Below are 22,223 nucleotides of genomic sequence, written 5' to 3' on the forward strand. Positions count from 1 at the left end.
GCATTACATTACTTCTGTCTCAAACTTTTTACCATTACATTAATGGTTAAGCAAACCGTTACCTCAAAAGTTACTTGTTGAGGTCTCAACTTTAACATTTCATGTTACTGTGTGTTTTCATCCACATATTTTGATGCACATTTCAGAATATTGTATTTAAAAAGCTGGATGGAAGAGCAAGATTCTTTTAAATTCTTAAAATGCTGATGAAAAGATTCTGCAAGCTGTACAATTGAATAGGATAAACTTTTTTTCGATAAGAAAAATGTGCATAAACTACAATGGAAACACATTTATCGAATAAATGCCTTGATGCTCATCAAAAAGGTTTTTCCCATTTCCAACAGACAATTGGATTGGATTAGATAATAACTAGACTAACCAGTGAACTAAACTGAAAAGTAAGTGAAACATTAAAAGCCTTTATTAACATGTTAATAATGACTTTTTGCACAGAGTGCCTTGGAGTTTTTGTTTATCTTTATAAATCACTTATCCAAAGAGCAATGACAAATCAATATCCCCTGAAGCACTTTTTGTTTGATTCTGGATTAAAATATAATTATATATTATTATATAATTATATCCTACAACTGCCTCCTCTTAGTCCTGCAAAATTAGGCACTACCTCCAAATGCAGGATGACATGACAGCGTTTGTTGCTGTATGTCATCCAAGGTAAAACTTATTTACTACTGAGCAAAACGGAGTTTCCCAGTTTTAGTAGCAATCATTTTTAATATTCATATTTTACTCTAGTTTCCCAAGAAGTAGCCATTTTTATTCTCTTGAGCACAAGATGGAAATGGTGTTTTAGCCGCAAATGATTTATGCAGTATTTTAGTCTTGAGCATATAGTAAATTCACAACAAAGCCATTGTTTATTACCTGTTACTGTCTTGAACATTAAACTTTGACATTACATATTATTGTACTAAACTTCTAACCCTAACATTACCTCCCCTTACTCTCAATCTTTACATGCTAACAAGTCTTGCTCTGTACCATTTCATCACTTCAGTAATCATGCACTGTAACCTTTTGCCAGCTTTGCTTCTGTCCATTTGTCTCTGTTTTGTATATCTCATTGTGTGTGGGAGGATTTGTGTAGAAGGTTGTGTACTCTTCTCATCATCAGCTCATCTCTCTCTGCTTTGTCTGCTGTGCTTCTTCTGCCTGTCAATCAGGCCAAACTTGCTTGAGATCTATATTTTTTGTTTTTATGAAATAACTTTTGTCATCATTAACTACTTATTTAAACAGTACTTGTTTGTACTTGTAAATAGTTTGAAGGGTCAGTTGTTTCAATCTGTTGTTTAAAAATGAGTTTAACTTTGATAAATTGTTATTTGCTAATAATTGGTTTAATATGTGGGGGGAAATTACAGTTCTATAAGAAACATGAAAATATCACAGCTAAGCAGAAAGCATAACAATGTTAAATAGTTAAAGAATAATTCTCACCAAAGCATGAAGAATCAAATACAATGGACTTACTTTGTTCATAGTGTATTGCAGAACACTTCTGGTGCTCTTGTGATAGGATATGGGTAAAGTTAGGGACAGAATTAAGATGTAAGTGATGGTCAACAGTGTAATTACAAATGTAATTACAGAAAGTAATTACAGATATAATTACATGCAGGCATTTAATCAATCATAAATACAATGTAAAACATGTATTAATGCAAGTACATTGTAGAAAATTATTAATTTCATTATAAGGACATATTAGTTAAGGCCACCTAATTTAAAGTGGGATCAATTTATTTATGCATAGATCTTATAATAAACCAGATAGTGTACAATCAACTGATTGTTATCAGTCAGCTAACCGCAAAATAACCCCTTTCAGGATTACACAAGTCTTTAATCAACCTGTCACGGTTTATTATGCATTAATGACCACATGACTCTTTATTAAATCTGACTCAGCTGGGGTAGAGTTTCGTTGTTTTGTTTTTGTAAAAGGATCTGCTTTAATGCATCCAGCAAGCATTGCCTCATCTTCTATTTTGTTTTCCTTGATCTTTCTATCTTCCAATCTTCATCATCATCTTCATTGTCATCATCACCACCATTCTTCTGTGTTCACCCACTGGTCTGCAGGCCAGTGAGCGAGCCTGTAACCGCATGTCCGCCTACATCGAGACTGCCTCCCTTCTCTGTCCTCCCTCCAGGCAGATCGCCAAGAAGGTAGAGCACATACTCATGATTCATTCCTCCATTCATCCATGTACGCACTCATTCATTAAGCCGCCTTTTTCATGCACGCATATTATTAGGATTTCTGCCTTTATTGTGTGTGTGGATGTGTGCGGTTCAGCATATAGTCATGTTTTGTAATGATGTTCATCTCCGTACAGCTGCTTCATGAAGAGTTGGCTCTGCAGTGGGTGGTGAGCACCAGCACCGTGAGGGAGGCATCTCTGCAGCAGGCCTGGTTCTTCTTCCAGCTCATGGTCAGTCCAATAAAAGTGATAGTTTAGCAAGATTCAGTTTGGAAACATATTGAGCTTTGCACTAAAAAGAAGCTCTAAAGAAGATAATAGTGTCATTTGGTTAATTTAGCTGCGCATTGTCATTTCGATTCAGATTTACTCCGATTTGGAATGTTACTTATATTTTTTGTCTTAAAGTGACGGTTCACCCACAAAAATTACATTTCTGTCAAGGATTACTCACCCTCATATCTTCGGAACACAAATTAGGATATTTTGCATAAAATCCAAGAGCTCTCTCATCCGCCATAGAAAGCAATGGTTTAGATTTGATCAGACAGGAACCAAAAACATCCTCAAAACAGTGTTTCAATAGGACTATTATAAATCTAATAAAGAGAATAGTTTTGTGAGCACATAAAACAAATATAATGCCTTTAGTCAAAAGTTTCTTCTCCTCAGTGTCAGTATAAGGGTCTCGTTCACAAGCAATGTGCACTGATACCCCGGTGTACCCCAGGTGCCTATGCACGACTTCTTCATTTGAAACAAAACATATGTGTCCAGAAACAGGACAATGATCCAAAGCACACCGCCAAAATATCAATGGAGGGGCATCACATTCAAAAAGACTTGAGGCTGTAATTGCTGCCAAAGGTGCATCAACAAAGTATTGATTAAAGGCTGTGAATACTGATGTACATGTGATTTTTCAAGTTTTTTTTTGTAATAAATTAGCAACAATTTAAAAAAAGTCTTTTTTCGCATAGTCATTATGGGGTATTGTGTGTAGAATTTTGAGGAAATAAATGAATTTAATCTATTTTGTAATAAGGCTGTAACATTAAAAAGGTGGAAAAAGTGAAGCGATATTAATACTTTATGAATGCACTGTACGTCAGCAAGGTGACCTAGCGCGTCACATAAAGAGAACACTGCTTTTTTTATTTATGTGTGCACCAAAGTATTCTCGTAGTTTGATAATATTCTGATTGAACCACCAACAACATATATCCTCAATTTTGAGAATATTATTCTGGACTGTGGAGGATTTAGTCTAAAATATCTTAATTTGTGTTTTGAAGACAAACGAAGGTGGTGGGGTTTGGAACGACATGAAGGTGAATAATTAACAGTACTTTTTTGGGAGAACTAACCTTTTAACTATGACTAAATGAGATTGTTCAATGGTTTTATTCCACTTGGCTACATTAACTCTTTTACTGGCAATGTAAACATCTGGTTTACCTCTTGTCTATATACAGTAGGCTGTCGTTAAATAAAACAACTCATATTTTGTCTTACAGTGGTGTCAGAAAACCAATTTAACCAAAGAAATTGGTCAAATGCTTTTTTTCTTATACATATTACAAGATTATGGCCAAAGCTGTCTTTCCATGTTGCTCAGAAGATATATTTTTGTATTTACTGTATTGACTGTTACTATGCTTTATTTTCTATACATTTGAATGCTAAAATGCTAACTAGAACCAGGAGAAGTATCATATCACTACAATTTTGCAGTATGTTCAGTTTAAAATTGGGCTAGTTTTTAAACTGAGAGATAACCCCAAATGAAAATGAGAAAATTCCTTTTTTTTTTAGATTAACTCTCCCTTTAAGAGTTTAATTTCAATCAATTTTGGGCATGTGTGTTTTGAAAAACTTATAGTTTGGTGTTTTTTCTAAGCCAGGATTGTATCGCTCATTCTTCTGTGTGTGATAACAGGTGAAAAGCATGTCCCATCATCTATTCCTGTCCTCACGCCTGGACATGCCCCGACGCCAGCGTTTTCCAGACCGATTTGTTGATGACATTGCAGCCTTAGTGTGTGCCATCAGTGCAGACATAGCCAGCAGATATCACAAGGTAAAAAATCAATCTCATTTTACTGCTGGAGGAATGCAGATAAGAGACAGACTGAGACTTCATGATGTTTTATACTCTCTTTTATGACTTTTGTAATGAAATAACAGGAAGCGTGCTTATCCCATATATATGTGTGTGTTTTAGGATGTGGAGCTAATGGAGAGGTTAAACAGCAGTTTGGCCTTTTTCCTCAATGACCTGCTGTCTCTCATGGATAGAGGCTTTGTTTTCAACCTTGTCCGCTCTTATTATAAACAGGTACATGGTACACACATCTTTTGTCTTTTTAGGCAGTGCCATCACATTTATTGTTCATGCAGCTGAATTAGGTTTTGAAGAGGTAGTTCACCCAAAAAATCATTTACACATCCTTTAATTGTTTCAAACTTTCATTTTATTTCTTTCTTTTATTGAACACAGAAGGAGATATTTTGAAAAATGTTGGAAACATGTAACCATTGGCTTCCATAGTAATTGTTTTTCCCACAATGGGGGTCAATGGTTACAGGTTTTCAGTTTCTTAGGTATAACTTGTTTTTGGGTGAACTGTCCTATTAAAGCAGGGGTGCCCAAACTTTTTCTTATGGGTAAATACACCAAACTGTATTACACCAACGTTTCCATGAGTATTTATTCCTAATTTTATAACTAATGCAGTATATTTGAAAAGAGTTTAATGAATTTATAATAGTAAAAACATAAAGCAGTTTTTAGCAGTTGGGATGTCTTAATAGCTTTGGTATTACTCTGTATAGAAGTCAGGGAATCAGATCAATGAAAAATAGTTTACAATTTGGTACAGTCAGCATACATTTTGTTTTGTGGATGTGGTACTTTCCAAATAAAATAAGAACTTTTATTTTTTTTGCTCATTTCCAGAGTTGCAATCCATTAAAAAAGACATTTTATCAGTTATATTGATAAATTTATAATACATTTCAAAAAGTAATAAGTAAACTTGGGACCAAACAGTTTTGTGTAACTGCAAATGAAAATACAAAACCAACAAATGACTATCTTTGTCAAAGATATTCAGTCCTACCACCTCCCTATCCATCTCTTCTCATGGGATGGTTGCCCAAATCAAAGGTTAGAATGGGCCAACTTTAACCCGCAGGCCCTAATTTGGGCGTCTCTGCATTAAAGAGATAGTTCATTCAAAATGAGCATGATCATTTGTTTACTCATCCTGCGTTTGTTCCATTTTGTGAGTTTCTTCTTCTTCTGATTAAAATGAAGAAATACTGAAGAATGCTGGAGAAAAAGCAGCCATTGACCTCCATAGTGGTTTTTTTTTTTTGTTCCTGCTATATGGGTGTCAACGGCTGCTTTTCCTAACATTCTTAGCTTATTTTATGTTTAACAGAAGAAAGATATTTGTAAACATTTAGAACCACTTGAGTGTGAGTAAATGAGGAATTTATAATTTTTTTTGTTGAACCTCCCCTTTAAGTGAATATGAAATGACAGTTGCAAACTTTTTTCCCTATTGTAACAGTAAATTGCTTCACAATCAAAAAAGTAGGGTGGGACTTGATTTGTCAAACAAGATTTGATTGGATTGTGGTTACTGGTGGTTTATTGGTGGATCTCCATGTGAATATATGAATGCCAGTGTTTCCTCTCGGATTTTTTTCCAGCTTTGGCAGCAGGAGTTTACACAGATCTTCCAACTACCTATGGTGTTATTTTAATGGCAAATGTCGTGAACGCGGTATTACAAATCGAGATCGCATTTATGTAATACAAGCATGCAAATCTCTTTGCTTGCGCGCTGATTTCCTCTGTTCGTGCACAAAGCTTCTTTGCATGCCCTCAAATATACAATGCTCAAGTGTAGATTTACTTGTTAGGTCTCAAATAAATGCCGCTGAAGTGAGATTTAGTGCATTTATTTAACAAGTATGTCTCCAACATTTATTAGATTTGCTAGGAATATTTATGAATGTCTTCAGTAGACCTATTAATGTGTGCTGAAAGTAAAGTGAAACGGCTATAAACTTCAAGATAAAGTTATGTATGCAGAACCATAGACCTTTATCTATAAAGTATAATTATGGAAACTGTTCATTTTAACTGAAAGCTACGTCGTGTTGCTGGCCTCACGCATCACGCACCTGTCAGTCAGTCAGCATGTCACCTTAAAGGGTTAAACAAATAACTCCCAGCACTACTACGTTTACTGAAAAGATCACACTTTTATAATTCACTTACCTTTTAATACGTTTTGGTGCGATTATAAACCCGTTATTAAAAAAAAAAAACATGACTGAAGGTTTCGAATGAGAAGCTGTAGCCTAATGTAGCCATGTCACTGTGGTACGTTTGTCTCTTCAGATTAATAATAAGCTGCACACAGCGCAGAACCCCAGCTCTCTAACAGCACTGAGGATGGACTTCATACGGATCGTCTGCAGTCACGAGCATTACGTCATCCTGAACCTGCCCTGTGCCACTCTCAGTCCTCCAGCGTCCCCTTCACCCTCCACATCTTCCACCACCTCTCAGGTATTACACTGTAGACAGTAGTGCTCGGTACTCTCTTAACAAACCTTTTTTTCTAAACTTTCTTTACTTATGTATTTATTAATTATGTAAATTTAATAATTTTGTTATTTGTATTGTTGGTTTTCATTTTTCTATTTTAATCCTTTAAATCATATTTTTGTACTGATTTTGTTTGTTATTTTAATAAAATTTTGTTTGTTTGCTTGTGTTTTTATGCTAAGACGTGTTTGCCTTTATTTTAGCTTTTTTTATTAATTAAATTATTATTTTTGTTTTTATTTTGTATCATTTTTATTTATTTAATAAAGTTTTTCTTTTTTTTACTAAAATTGTTTTTATCAAGAATATGCAGAGATTCTGCATATTGTACAGATTCTGTTTAGCAGTATATATAGCTATATATTTAAATATGTATATATTTATATACGTGTGTGTGTGTGTGTGTGTATGTGTGTACGTATGTACATATATATATAATATATATATATATATATATAATATATATATATAGATATATATATATATATATATATATATATATATATATATATATTATATATAATATATATATATATATATATATATATATATATATAGTGCATTTTTACAGAATAAGATTTGAGAAAAGACATCACTAAATCATTTTAGGCTGTAAATATAATAAAAACGTCCCTGTTAAATCTTGAAGGGGACAGATTTTATAAAAGGAATTGTTCATGACATACTGGCTTTTGAGTAATAAATAAGAATGATGGATGTTAATTTGACTTTCCTCACTCCTCAAGCTTGAACAAGTTCGGTTCTGTTGGATGTGGCAATAATTCAGTTTGTTTTTTTCCACTCCTGCAAGATCCGAGTGCTTTATGTTCTCATTGGGTGGATTAGAGAAAGTTCTTTGCTGCAAATGTTTATACAAATCAGCCGTATTCACATAATCCTCACAAATATCAATTTCTCAACGTGTTTGTAATTGTGTTTCTCACTTTGAAGTTTAAAATCCTGTCGTGATGGAACATTTTAGTGCTCTCTGCCCGCCACAGTAACACTATATATCAAGCTGGACACTCAAAAGAGTTTTTTTTTTGTAAATTGAGTTTGACTTTAGGATGTGACCCTTCCCAAATCAGTCATTTTGTTTGTGGTCTTTTGTAGAGCTCTGCATTCATCCAGTCCATGTTCAGGATCAAGGTGTCGTCAGCATGTTTGAGCTGTCAGTGCCGTTCCGCCAGCAGCACTTTCTCTCAGGCCTGTTGTTAGCTGAACTGTCACTCATCCTGGAGCCAGGACGGAGAGGGGTAAGAAGCACTAATACACTCACATACACTCACAAGATGGCATCCACAGTGGAATTAGCCATCCTCGTTTTCTGTCAGATGAACAGGAGTTTTAAATTTCATACTGGCTCTTTCATGCTGTAGTAATAGTTTTGGATACAGGGTGTCTGGTGGGGTATTAAATTCATTGAAATTATGGTGTTGTAGGTTTTAAAATACTTTTAACAGGTTCTTAAATTCCTTTGTGCATGTAAAGCTACCCAATTGCATTTGAAAGTGTATGTATAGAATTAGAATTTGCTTGTTTTAACACATTATTTTAACCATGTGGCTAAGGAAATAGCTCACAATTTCAAGTTTAATTGGGCAAGTAAAAATCTTTTCACTGGCCATTAGAAGGATCAATAGCTATTATCATTGTACTTTGGCTTTGTGAAACCTGCAGAAATATATATAGTGGCCCTTCCTTTTTATTTTATTTTTGGCATCCATCATAAACCTAACCTAGAAACAAAAATCCATCATAAACTAACCTATACGCCACAGGGGGGAGGGTTTACGCGTGTCTTCTGAAGCAGATCAGTGTGCTTTGTAACAAAATATTACACATTTTTAAGATGTGGCTGCCAAATGTATTCTAGACTAGTGGTCTCAAACTCAATTCCTGGAGGGCCGCAGCTCTGCATAGTTTAGCTCCACCACCTCCAACTCACACCTGCTTAATAGTTTATAGTAGTCTTGACCCTATGATCAATTGGATAAGCTTTGTTTGATTACGGTTGGAGCAAACTAGTGCAGAGCTGCAGCCTCCAGGAATCCAGTTTGAGACCTATGTGTTTGTACCTATGTACATTCATAGTGGAAGAGTAAAAGTGATATGTTAAACAGTAACGCTGTGTCCTAACAACATGCGAAGCCTCAAGATTGTATCAAACAACACCGTGACACAAAACATTTAAATACCAGCCACTAACATAGTGGCACATAACAGCAAAAGCCCGATCCCCACTTCGCTTACACCAGGACCTTGGTACAGAAAGAATAAACTGATCAGAAGACATTAGTGACCTACCAGGATTATATACATGTAGGAGATCTGATAGATAAGACAGCGCCAGACTATTTAAAGATTTATAAACAAAAATCATCATTTAAAATCAATCTGTGACCTAACAGTCAGCCAACACATAGAGGATAAAACTGGCGATATGTGTTCATGCTTATGAGTCCTTGTTAGAAGTCTTGCAGCCATAATTTGGACTATTTGCAGTGTATTTAGGGCATTTTGACTGATACCCACATACAAAGAGTTGCAATAGTTAAGTCTAGGGGTTAGTGGTGTAACCTATCACAAATCTCATAGTTCGGATCACATAATGTTTTTTTTTACGGATCTGATCATTTTTCCGATCAGCCAAAAAGGGAAGGAGACAAATATAATTTGCTTTCCATTTATTACAAAAAGTACTGTAGACACTTTTGGTTTCATAAAATAAAATGAAGAAATAATAAGCTACAGTGACAACAACAACAGTGACAGAAAACATCTATGAAACCCAGCAAATAATCTCTTTCGTCATTATTAGTATTTTACAGGAAAGCCTAAATACTTACCTACATGTCAATTGAACACCATTTCGATCATTTATTAAAAATGAGACTATAAATAAATATGGGATGTACACATTATAATGTTAGATTTTTACAATTAGCATTATCAGCAGCAGTAGTAGTAATGTTACTTAATTAGTAACAGTAATTTTATTCAGCTGATTATTTCTTTCATTTATTTAATGAAACCAAAAGTGTCTTGCAGTACTGTTATTGTAAAAAATAGACAGCAAATTGCATTTGTCGTCTCCTCTTCTTTGCTGATCCCGAACAAATGATCCTATTCAGTGATTAAAAACCATTATTGTGAATACGAACCATGAGATTTGTGATCCCTTACACCACTAGTCACGTCTCCCTCTCAAAAAAAAGCATGAATCAACTTCGTAAGATCATTACCAAGAAAAACTTTTATGGTGTTGTGGCGTAGTGGGGCATGTAGTGTAGGACACGGTGGTAATGACAAGCCAGCTTAGTTTTATTGTTTGTCGTCGTTGTCTTTGGGTAACAAACTGTGTAGTAAGTGGTTCCTTAAGATGCCTCTTTTTCGTAACTGGTCACTACAGATACATCTTATGCCATGCATCAAGTCAGAGGTCAGTGATTTTTTAAAATTAAAAATATTTGAAATTCCTTTGTTACAAAACCAAACGATCCACTTCATAAGAAATTTGTTTAACCCCATGGGTTAGTTTGACAATGGGAAATTTTTAAAATATGGCCACTACCCAACACCATTATACAGAATGGGAGCCAGGATTACATTTAAAACTACTCCGACTGTGTTCAACTAACAGAAGAAAATCATACATTCAAGATGGCTTGAGAGTGAGTAAATTGTTGGCTAATTTTCATTTTTGGTGAACTATCGCTTTAAAAAAAATCCACATCTGTATTTCTGAAAATTCAGGTAAAAAACTGACTTACATTCTAGAAAATATGAAAAAGCTTACTATTTTTGTCCTGTTTTTAAATAGGACATGGGCTGTTAACACCTTAATCACCTCTCTCTCTCTCTCTCTCTCTCTCTCTCTCTTTGTCTCTCCATCAGTGTATTCTTCCTCCACAAGAAGGCCATCAGTGCGCTTCACTCTCTGCTGTGCAGTCACGATGCAGACCCCCGATACACAGACCCTCAGGTCCGCTCGCACGTGGCTCAGCTCTACCTGCCCCTCATCCCTATCATCATGGAGACACTGCCTCAGCTGCACGACTTCACCGGTTAGCTTGATCTCTCTCTCCGCTTGTTTTTCTATGAACTCTTTTGTTTATGAACTCAATAGCCATTCAAAGGTCAGAGCTGCAGAGAGTCATTAAACACTGAACAAAAGTCCTATTTCAGCTGAGATCTGTATCTGTTCACCTTTGGGTGTGGCAGGACACGTCTCCACAGCGGATGCGTCACGCCTCAGCGCTCGCCGATTGATAACGACCCAGACAACGGAACCATCAGCCAGTCTGTTGCCATGGCAATCGCTGGCTCACCGCTGCCCACTCCAAAGCCAATCCCTTCGCTCTGCCATCAGTGGTGAGTTCCTGTGCACTGCTCACAAAGCATGATAGCGTTACTGGGTAATGGAGGTTGCATGTGATGAATGGTGCTGTTTTACAATAAGTTGTATTTGATTGAAATACTAAAAACTTAATATTGTCAAATTGTTTAAAATAATTGGTTGTATTGCAATCTAAAAATGTCAATTACTTCAGTGAATTGCTTAGAAAATTACACGATTTTAACTTTTTAATTGCTAATTCATAAGTTATGTCACTGATTTGGTGAAAAAAACACACACACACACACACACACACACACACACACACACACACACACACACAAAATGACATGCAGTATTTTCAATATGAAAAGTAATTGTGAACTGGAATTTTTAACCTTTTTATTAAAGTCTTGGACATGTGAAACAACATTGTCTTTAATACATTGTTTTTGATTAATTTTCTTTTTCTTTTCTACCCAAATTACTGCTGGTGGCTGTTTTTGCCCCATTTACTTCCATTATAACCAATTTTTTTTGATTGCAAAACCCAGTGGCAGTTCTAGCTTGAAAGTTCTAGCAGCTCTAGCTTGGCAGTTCTAGCAGTTCTAGCCCCCCCCCCCCATTTTGCATGAATATTGATTTTAACAAATCTATAAAAGAAAATACAAAAAAATATATGTTTTATAGATTTATCTGTTCATCTTAGACTCGACTCATGACCGAGAATTATTGTAGTCTTACTTTCCTGACTCTTCATCCCTACTTTCGGCTTCATAACCATTCATTCATTCATTCATTTATTTTCTTTTCGGCTTAGTCCCTTTATTAATCTGGGGTCGCCACAGCGGAATGAACCAACTTATCCAGCATATGTTTTACACAGCGGATACCCTTCCAGCTGCCACCCATCACTGGGAAACATTCATCCACACTCATTTACACACGTACACTATGGACAATTTAGCTTAGCCAGTTCACCTATAAAACATGTTTTTGGACTTTGTGGGGGAAACCGAAGCATCCAAGAGGAAACCCACGCGAACACAGGGAGAACATGCAAACTCCACACAGAAATGCCAACTGACCCAGCCGAGAAGCGAACCAGTGACCTTCTTGCTGTGAGGCGAATGTGCTACCCACTGTGCCACCATGCAGCCCTGCTTCATAACCATGCTTAGTCAAATTAAGATCATCATCATATTATATAAACTTCAGTTTTGTCAACTAGCAAAACTCGTTGCGGCGACACCTTGTGTCATAAAGTATGAGCATGAGCGCCGTGTATTTATCGCCATGCATGTAAACAACTGGGATTCACACTGGGATCAAGAGCAGCATGTGTGAGGCGCGCAGGAATGGTTCTCTTTGCACATGCGTCAGTTTGCTTTCACCAGCGTTGTTTCTGTTGCACATAGAGAAAAGCTTGCTTAAGAAATAACTTGCGCTTACAATAGATGCTAAATATGAATGGCCACTAACATCTTTATTCTGGATTAGCCTACCACTCTTGGGATACACTTGCATAAAATAAGTCTTATCTCAGAGCATACTGAAGGTACATATGATTTTTACCGGGCACGTTTTTGATTTTTCTTTCTTGCCGCCCCGGGCGATCGCCCATATTGCCCATTCCTAAATCCGTACTGGCAAAACCATATAGTGGAGTCAGTAAAGCAAAAACAGCTGCCAACAGTAAATTAGTGAGAAAAAAATTAAAATCTAACAATGCATCAAAGCCAATGTTGTTACTAAACTTTCACGTGTCCAAGACTTTGATAAAAGGTAAAAAAAATTCAGTCCACAATTACTATTTATATTAAAAACACATTATTTTGTGTGAGTGTGTGTGTTTTTTTTACCAACTCAGTGACATCATTTGTGAATTTGGCAATTAAAGAGTTAAAATCCTGTAAATTTTTTAACATTTAGTTTTGATCAGGACAGATAAATGCAAAAAAATCTGAAAAAATATTTATTTGATGAATTTTTACAGCAGTTTAATTCAGTGGATGTTTTCATCCCTAACATAATACAAGAGTAGTAAATTTGAACAGTGCACGAGGGTTAAGTAGCCCAAATTAAAAATACATTAATTATGTCTTAAATATTAAATAAAGCACAAAAATAAATTTATTAAATAAAAAAAACATATAATGTCATTTTTGTAGGCTATATATTTATTTTTAAAATAATCAAATTTCATTTAATACAATTTTAATAATTTTATTTTGTGATTTTTAGCTCTGGGCTGCATCCACAGAAGACACTTAAATAGATAGTTCACCCAAAACTTTTATTTACTCACCCTTCACCTGCTTCAGCCCTCTTTGTTGTTATGTTTTTTTCTGGAAAAAAAAAAAACTCAACCAGATTTGAAACAAGTGAAGGGATTAAATAGTGGTCACACTTTTATTTTTGGTAGGGATGCTCCGATTGATCCGCCGATAATCACATTAAATAACTCTATCGGACCCTAGTTTAGGCATCTCTGGTTTAGAGCATATACTGTAAGCCATAAATGTAATACTTTATTAATAAACTTTACTTTATTATTATTTTTTTTATTTTATTTAGAACTTGAGAAATACAATAAATGAAAATGAACGACTTGAAGATTTACCTTCCATTAATACCATTAATAAATTAGTATTTTCATTTCATGCCCATACACACCCAAATCTTTGTCCTATGCTGTAGTTAAATTGAATAAAAAAAGCCAATCAACTTAAATACAGGGTTCATACGGTCATGGAAAACCTGGAAAAGTCATGGAATTTTGACATGGCATTTTCCAGGCCTGGAAAGTTTTGGAAAAACAGAAAAGCCCACAAAGTTTTGAAAAAGTCTTGGAAAAACAGATCTGTATCTGTATACTTGAATATAGGTTAGTTGTCTTCACTCTTTTCTGTTGTTGGCCAATCACATACTCTCACATTATTAGTGCGGTATAAGCATTATCTTAATAAATTTTACATAGATATAAATATAAAATTAAACTGAATAGATTGTTGCATGTTTTACGAATTGCTGTAATAAATTTAAACATGCGTTGTTTTTCTTTAATCACGCATATGTAGACATTGCATGAAACATTAGGTCATAAAAATGGACTTGAAAGTCTTGGAAAAAATCATGGAAAAGTCATGGAATTTAGTAGTAAAAATGTGTATGAACCCTGTAAATAGTAATTGTGATAAACCGTTCATGGTCTTCTTTAATTTTCCCTCATGTTCACGGCTGCATTGTCTCAATTTCACCACTAGAGGAGCTCTTTACCACACAGACACCCATGCCGCAGTCCTGATCTCCTCCACTAGAGGTGCAATTCTACTGCACTCTCTCTCCCCCGAACAGTGCTTCTGGTCATTAGTGATTATTAATGGCTCACACGTGGCTAAGGAAATAAAAAGACATGTGTGTTAGAGTGTTTATTAGCCGCTCGGGTGTGTAAGGACATCCTCTGTGTGCGCCGGATGTGGTGTCTGACGGGGCCCCGGCTCTGTTGTGTTTGGTCTGTGTGTAAATGTGGGTTTGTTTGTGTCTGCATCAGGCGGGCCGCCAGTGTGGTGTCCTCTCAGCAGAGTGCAGCAGGACGCTACTGGTGTGTTTTTCTGTGGGTCTGGAAGAATGCTGATGCGGACTGCTGGAGCGATGGGTTTCAGACCTGTCTGTGCCACAGATTCAACCGTCTGCTGGATCTGCTCCCACCTCTGTCGTCCTGTTTTGAATACAAGGTACATTAACACATGTTCCCTGTGGATCAGGATGGGTTTGATAAAGATTGAAATGCATTTGTTTATCAAAAATTAGGGAAATAATGACATTTCTTTAATGCGTTTTTAGTAGGATTTACAGAAGAAGAAGAATAGGATATATGGAAAAAATCTTGTCAGAATCAAAGATCCTTTGATAACCTATTAATAGACCTCACAGATCACAGTGCAACAACAAAATATTCATTAATTCTCACCATTTGGTGCTACTTTCTGAATTAAAATGGAACATTTTCACACAAAATTTACCGTTGCAAACGTTAATTATAACATTGTCAAACACAATCTCTTTTCTAAGTAATTTTGATAGAAAATGCCAAAATGCCAATCTTATCTTTGATCAATACTGCAAAATTTTATAAATGTGTTATTTTTTAATATAGTTAAAGATGGATCAAATAAATCTGCATATAGATAGTTTAGAAACAGTTTTTCTATATATTATTGGGTGTCTTAAATAATGTCAATATTAACAATACATTTATATGTTATTATTTTGTTATTAGGCCTGTCACGAAATCTGTTTTTTGTCCTATGATATATTGCACCAAATATATTGCGATAAACTTTGATATTGTCATTTTTAGACCATTTTATGCCACTCATAAAATAATACCATCACAATGCAAGTGCACTCTTCCAAAGAACACATCATATTTTATGCTTAAGAATATTGCATTTAATTATAGTGATTTAACCAATTTACTAATTAGGCATTGAAATCAAATGTGAAAACGCATATCCTAAGTAAATAATAATACATGTTAACAAAGAGGTGCATGGTAAAAAAGTGACTGAGGCTGTGAAATCTTCTGCCAGATCAGGAAAATATACTAAAGATCTAATAGTCAATACTATAGTGTTTTTTTTAACCATACTGACAGACACCTCTAATAGAGATAGAGATACACCTCTGTATGTATGCATGCAGTGTTTAATTGCAAATTAAACCTAAAAATTACTTAAAGTGCTTTTTTCCTTATTTTATATTTGTTTTGCCATTTGATATTTCAACTTAAAATTGAAACATATTTCTAGTTGTCCAAAAAGACAGTTTAGGTTATAATAAACATCAAAAATTGGTTCCTTTACAATGATTGTCGAAATAAGAACTATTGGATTAATACTCTCTTAGACCAAAAAAAACAGAATTGTTTACAAAAATCAGTGAAATATCATGCTGTGTTTTGTGTGTGTTTTCTCTCAGGCTCTAGGTTGTGAAAACACCAAATTCCTTTGTAAACATTTTATTGTGTAAAATGAAATGTCTTTTTCATAAATATTGTATACATAACAGGTAATAGTATTTTATTTTTATTTTATCTGCACATTGCCACTGAAAAGTTTGTGTGACAATTTTTTTCCAGGGATTTATTTGACATAAATCTGTCACAGTCTAATGATTTACAAAGATGCTGTTTTCGAGGAAGGGCCAGTTTAAAACTATGTTTGTCTGAACATCCTGTTTAATTCCAAAGGCCAAAAAAGGGTGGAAAATAACCTGCAAAAAAGTATTTTTGGTGCAACCCTTACAAACATTAAATTAGGGTGTCTGCAAAGTACAGTAGGGCTGCACAATTCTGGTTAAAATGAGAATCACGTTTTTTTTATTAAATAAAGATCACAATTTTCTAACGACTCTGTAAATGTAAAATAAAGGTTAATATGAGTAGGCTATTATTATTGTTGATTCTCAAACATATGGTAAGATAAACAAAATATATTAGCCCTAATGATACATTTTGTATAGACTTTGAATTGGTCGTTAATGCACAATTGGAAGTTCTGTTCACTAAGTAGATTCGGGTGAGCCCATCCTCTCTGGTAAACGCACCAATAGTATCTGGATGCATCCTTTATGATGCAAGCTGAGATTGCATCTCTCAGAGATAGTGGAGCTAGGTGACGCCACTGTGGACTGGTAGGGTTAGGGGTTGGGTTAGGTAAGCCCATTCAAAAGCATTGCTTGCAGCTCAGATTGCATCTGCACTGAGTCTGCAGCCTGTGCAGACGGTCACGGTCAGCTCAAGTGTGATTTCGTGGCCGCAAATACATTATTAACATGAAGACAGAAATGAGATTTTTATGTGAATTATACTTTAGTTATAAATACAGTATGTGACTCTTTCAACCCCATTTGGAGGTGTCCACATGCTGAGCAGCATAGTAAAACAATGAAAACTTGTGCGACTGTCTTTACACTTTTCTTTCCTGACCTTGAAAATTAATTGACAAAATCGTAGAAATGCTAAAGGATTAGGATCATGTGGGGGGTCGATTGATGTTTTTTCGATTAAATGTTGCAGCCTTACTTGAAGTCTAAAGTCTTAAAATTTAAAAAGTTTTAGGCCTTAAAAAGTCTTAAATTCACTGAAATATTGTCTTGTAGGTCTTAACTTATTTTAATCAGGTCTTAATTTCCAATTAGGCCAACACTCGTCAATCAGCAACTCAATAAAACCTTTAACAAAAGTCAAATTTATTAACTAAGTGTTTTAAAGGTTGTAAACACAAGAGTTGCTTGTTTTGACTTATTTAAATAATGTGCCCATGAAGTAACAAAATTAGATTTCTTTCTACTGACCATTTGAAAAATGCTTCCCTGTATAAGTCTGAAATTCTATTCATAAGGGTCTTAAATCTGCCTTGGTGAAATCTGCAGAAATCCTGTAAATGTGAACCACAAGGGAAAAATAAACATGAAAAAAACATACCTTTCACCTATCTTGATTCGTTGTGCTTCCTGTCAGGGGGAAAGAAGGCTCTGGAGAGGATCAACAGTCTGACCTTTAAGAAGTCTCAGGACATGAAGGCCCGTCTGGAGGAGGCCATACTGCGGCACTATTGGAGCGACAGGAGATGGTCCGCCGCTGCAGAGGTACAAACACACACTCCATTGCTTTTTATGCAAGTAAACGCAGAAAAACTAAATTCAGCATTCACCTCTGTCCATCAGAGCGCAGTCCATATGGAGGACAGGAAATGTGCGCTGGAGGAAGAACGTCACTCACTGGAGGCAGAACGCAGAACGAGTGGACAAGTGTGTCTTTTTCTCCTTGTTCATCTGCTTTCTGAGTGTCCTTTCTATTGTTGTTCACTTTCACTGGACGTCTGGAAGCTGCTGTTCTGGCTCAAGCACATAATCACAGGGTGTTTGTGTTCTGTGTGCGTGTATGCGCGCTTGTGTGTTGTTCGTTTGTGTGTGTTCTGGATGTCTGTCTGTCTGTGTGTGTGTCTTACTCTCTCTCTCTCATCTCTCTCTCTCTCTCTCTCCTCTCTCTCTCTCTCAAATTTCTCAAATGATTGTTTAACAGAGCAACAAAATGTCACATTATGTCTGATAATATTTTTTCTTCTGGAAAAAGTCTTTTTTGTTTTATTTCGGCTAGAATAAAAGCAGTTTTTAATTTTTTTAAAATCCATTTTAGGTCAATATTATTAGCCCCTTTAAGCTAATAATTTTTTCGATAGTCTACAGAACAAGCCATCGTTATACAATAACTTGCTTAATTACCCTAACCTGCCTTGTTAACCTAATTAACCTAGTTAAGCCTTCAATGTCACTGTAAGCTGTATAGAAGTGTCTTGAAAAAATATCTAGTAAAATATTATTACTGTCATCATGGCCAAAATAAAATAAATCATTATTAGAAATCAGTTATTAAAACTATTATATAAAAAAAAATGTATTTCCGTTAAACAGAAATTGGGGAAAAAATAAACGGGGGGCTAATAATTCTGACTTCAACTGTATATAATAAAAAACATAGTACACACAATAGATAGTAGTAGTAAAAAAAATATATATATATATATATAGACACACACACACACACACACACACACACACAGGGTTTCCGTGGGGTCTTAAAAAGTCTAAAATTTAAAAATCTAAATCTGTGTGGGTGCCTCTGCATGTGTGTCTCTACGTGTATGTTTGTTTGTATATGTGAGTGTGTGTGTGTGTGTGTGTGTCTAATGGCCACTATAAATAGCGTTAGCTGTAAACACTCTTCTGTGCAGAACGAAGGCTGAGGTGGAGCAGGAGTCGGTGGTGGATGGAAACTTGGCGACAGAAGCTTGGCTCTCATAGCCCTCGACACACTGGAGATCATTGTCAAGTAAAAACCTGTTGAAGCCACCAGTGAATGTGTTTACTTTCATAGCATGCTGTCATTATCATGTAGTTAATGGTGTGTGTGTGTGTGTGTGGGTGTGTGTGTGTGTGTGTGTGTGTGTGTGTGGTGTGTGTGTGGTGTGTGTGTGTGTGTGTGTGTGTGTGGTGTGTGTGTGTGTGTGTGCGTGTGTGCGTGCGTGCGTTCATCAGACGGTGGTGATGTCTGAGCTGAAGGAGAGTGTTTTGGGTGGAGTGTTGAGGGTCCTCCTTCACAGTATGGCAGGAAACCAGAGCGCCCTCTTCCTGCAGCACTGCTTCAGTACACAGAGAGCTTTAGTCTACAAGGTTTGTGTCTGTTTTTAGTGCTGCTTCCAGAAGGAATAAATATTGATGCATTCTGTGTTCATATACTCAATATTCCATATTGAAATATTCACCCATTCTGCACCAGAATAATCGGACAAGAATAGTTATCCATTAAATGATGGAATAATTATTAGCCTATTGTATCATTTTTGTATATTGTCTCAAACAGTTTTCATTTCAATGGCAATATGCACACAAACTTTTAATTTTCAGCCAGCCAGCCCGGTGGCTTCCAGTGAACTTCCCATTACAATATCGCCATGTTTGTTTCTGTTTTCTTTAAAAATCAGTAATCTTCACTGCCTAATAGATATTTGGTATAAGATAGGTCTCAGACCGGACAAGAAGCACTGCATTAAATACCTTTTTCCCCCACCATCTCTTTAAAATATGAAAAATTTATTTACCCCAGGATTTTCAATAGATTTTCTGTGCTCGAGTGCCATGTCATTTTATGCTTGAACAACTAAATGAATGCTTATTTAACTGATTGTATTTAAATTACATTACCGATGTCGATGCTGGAAAAGAACCTTATAAACTTAAGAATAGTCACAGAAACCTTTCATGGGAAGTTTACTGTTGGCTGAAAAACACTAACTATGCATATACCCCATTGAAATTTAAGTAAACTGTGTCAAATATTTGTTTGTTTAGATGTTCATCTTAGTATCATGTATTTTATTATTAGTAAAAACTACCATTCAGAGGTTTTTGAAGGAAGTCTTTTATGGTAAGCAAGCACACATTCGTTCAGAAATACAGTAAATCATTAACATTTTGAAGTGTTAATACAATTTTAAAATAGCATTTTTTTTTTTTCAAAATGAAATTTTAGCTATTTTTATATTTCTCTTGTGATATTTGTATTTAGGGAGCATATGCTCACTGAGGTTGCATTTAATTACTGTACTGTACTGTAATTACTTTAATTACAGTGATATTGTAAAAAAATTACAGTTAATAACAACTGCTTTCTTTTTAAATATATTTTATAATCTAATTCATTCTTGTGATGCAACATTCAATTTACAGCTTCGTTATTACTGAATTCATTCTAATATGATGATTTTCTGCTTAAGAAACATTTCTAAGGGTGTTCTAAGGGTCTTGTAGGTCTTAACTCTTGTTTAAACTCATGTATATGTAGCTACTCAATCTGGCCATCATTAACATTCCACCTCGATAAAACGTATAACTTTTTAGTAACTTTTTATTAGTGTAAAAATTTTGTTATACGTACTTACTGTGTGTCTCTGTCAACTATTGTGTAATTGTAAAACTTGAAGGCTTTTCTCCGGTGTTCAGGTCAACTCTGTCTTCTTTTGGCTTGTGTAGTTTCCAGAGATGTTGTTTGAGGAGGACACTGAGCTGTGTGCGGATCTGTGTTTGCGGTTACTGCGTCACTGCAGCAGCAGCGTGAGCTCTGTCCGCAGCCACGCCAGCGCCTCACTCTACCTGCTCATGAGACAGAACTTCGAGATTGGAAATGTAAGGCACAGTTAAGCCTAGATGCTTGACTCCGCTTATAGACCATTTTGAAGGATGTAAACAAAAGCAATGATCCCAATGTATTTCCTGTTTCAGTTATGAAATAGTTTGATAACAAGCAGGAAATGTTCATGGGCCAATGACATCACTACATTGAAATTGTCTATAGAAATAGGTAAATGTACAAACAAGACATTCTTTTTTCCTCCTGTTCTGTAGAACTTTGCACGCGTGAAGATGCAGGTCACCATGTCTCTGTCTTCACTCGTGGGAACCTCTCAAACCTTCAATGAAGAACATTTGCGGCGTTCCTTGAAAACTATTCTGACGTATGCCGAGGATGACCTGGAGCTCAGAGATTCCACCTTCCCTGAGCAGGTAACACAGTTTCAAAACCCACAAGGGATGACAACACAGCCAGCACTACTAAATGTTTAAAGCAGTCATGAACTGATAAATCAATTTCTCTTATATTGGCACTTTTCCAAAACGACAGGTTGTAGAATGAGCCACTTTATTATGTGAAAGTGTTGCTAAATTCCACCTCTGCAGAAGATCAACGCCCACTTTTACATCACTGCCTGATTAGCTCCACCCACCAATTAATGCATGGAGTAGGTCAGTTATGAGAGGCAAAAGCAGGTCTAATCAAAAGATTCTCTAATCAGATTTCTCAAAGTCTCGATTCAAAGGTCCAAATCTGTCAACCTCAATGGTCTGGAAAAAATGTTTATAACAAAACTTTTTGATGTTAATAAACATGCACATACAAATCAATCATTTATGCAATTAAATGCCTTTTCCATTTAAAATACATTACTAACAAATATGCAAAAATATCAAAATGACAAAGACAATTTATATGTCAGCAAATTGTTATGAAAAAAAAAACAACCAGAGGCAGATCAAAAGTAACATGGTGCAAAATACAGAGCAGTCTAATGATAGAAATGATTCTGTCTGTATGATATCAGCTCCTTAAACTTTACTTCCAAAGTGGCGTTTGACATTTCCACTGTTTACTCAACTCCTCATTCTTAAAAATGTCAATACTAAGGAACAGCAGTTTTGGGTTGATTGGAGCAAAATGAATGCATATGTCTCGGTTAAATCATCTTTGACAACTCAAATTTTCTCCATCAACTTTACTTTTTGGAAGCATTCTAACATCCTCACCCATTCAAATGCTCACTGTGGTAAAGAGTGTTGCACGATATAGCAAACAGCATACGCTAACAGCTTCACGCAGAAAAAATATCTCATTTTGAACCAAAAA

General features: G+C 35.5%; 1 pseudogene; it reads left to right on the plus strand.

Moving 5' to 3' along the window:
- The window catches only part of LOC130221515 (dedicator of cytokinesis protein 7-like), a 128,455-nt pseudogene that overhangs the window by 78,966 nt on the left and 27,266 nt on the right, over window positions 1–22,223 (plus strand).

This window comes from Danio aesculapii, chromosome 3 (assembly GCF_903798145.1).
Source record: "Danio aesculapii chromosome 3, fDanAes4.1, whole genome shotgun sequence".
Classification (NCBI taxonomy): Eukaryota; Metazoa; Chordata; class Actinopteri; order Cypriniformes; family Danionidae; genus Danio; species Danio aesculapii.